Source organism: Humulus lupulus, chromosome 1, assembly GCF_963169125.1.
Source record: "Humulus lupulus chromosome 1, drHumLupu1.1, whole genome shotgun sequence".
In the NCBI taxonomy this organism is placed as follows: Eukaryota; Viridiplantae; Streptophyta; class Magnoliopsida; order Rosales; family Cannabaceae; genus Humulus; species Humulus lupulus.
The window spans coordinates 82686517-82687793 of NC_084793.1; the positions used below are offsets into that span (position 1 = coordinate 82686517).

The following is a 1277-nucleotide window of genomic DNA, read 5'->3' on the forward strand; positions in this document are numbered from 1 at the left end:
CTTGCACATTGAATTTTGGTTGGGAAGGAAGTTTTTCTTTTCCGGAATGGCCAAGGATTCAGTCAATTTTGAGAATTGAAATTTCATTTCCTTGATTTCTTCCATCATTTGGCGATTTAGTTTGGATTGTTCCTCTAAAAATGCATGAAGAGTATTCTCGAGAGAATTTCGTTGTGGATAAGCATTGTATTGAGGTGCAGAATACGCCTTTGATGGTTGAACTTGTTGCTCATTTCTCCATTGACCTCCAGACGATTGAGCTTGGTTGGAATCTCTCCAACTAAAATTTGGGTGGTTTCTCCAACTAGGGTTGTATGTATGGGAGAATGGCTTGTTAAATGCCCCTAAGGCAATGCATTGCTCCTCATAAACCCCCCTCATTTCATTAAAAGCTAAGCAGTCCTTAGCTAAATGCTCCATCCCCCCACAAACAAAGCAAGGTTCTTGCGGTTCCGCTTGAGCAATCATGTGCGGTTTTTGGCCATTTTTCATCATTAAGACCTCAAACTGTTTTTTCAAAGCTTCAAGTTGGGCCTTAACACTACCCTCTTCTCGAAGTTGATAGATCCCATATGGTTTGTGTCAGTTGGTGCTATCAGTAGCACTTGGATCAGTCCAGGTGTGATATTTTTTTGCGATTTCTTCGAGATATTCAAGAGCATTGTCTGGCTCTTTTTCAAGGAATTCACCATTGCATAGCATTTCTACAAACTGGCGCTCACGACTCGTGAGGCCTTCATAGAAGTAACTGACCAAACGCCAGTTCTTATAGCCATGGTGCGGGCAATGATTCAACAGATCCTTGAATCTTTCCCAAACTTGATATAACGTTTCATTGTCCTTTTGGGAAAATGTGGAAATTTTTCATTTTAGATTGTTGGTCTTATGGCTAGGGAATTGTTTTAGAAAGAAATATTTGGTCATTTCTCCCATGTTCCAATAGACTTAGGTCTCAAAGAGTATAACCAGCTTTTGGCTTTGTCCTTCAAGGAGAAAGGGAAGAACTTTAGTCGCACAGAATCAACATTTTCGGCTCGGTTATAGAACGTGGCTACTACCTCCTTGAATTCTCTAATATGCACGTATGGGCTTTCGTTTTCCATTCCATGAAATGTGGGCAAGAGTTGAATCATGCCAGGTTTAAAGTCAAATGTGGACATATTAGGAGGGAAGATAATGCATGAAGGCGTGGAAGTGTGAGTACGATGGAGGTAATCATTGAGAGTTCTTGGTTAGATTTCATCATTGTGATTCATTGCAAATGGATTATTATCAGC

General features: G+C 40.3%; 1 non-coding gene across 1 annotated transcript; it reads left to right on the forward strand.

Moving 5' to 3' along the window:
* Positions 1 to 769: 769 nt before the first annotated feature.
* On the forward strand, positions 770 to 876 carry LOC133813760 (small nucleolar RNA R71). The gene has a single exon (XR_009884759.1). It is a non-coding gene; the product is annotated as a small nucleolar RNA R71 (small nucleolar RNA).
* Positions 877 to 1277: the final 401 nt, after the last annotated feature.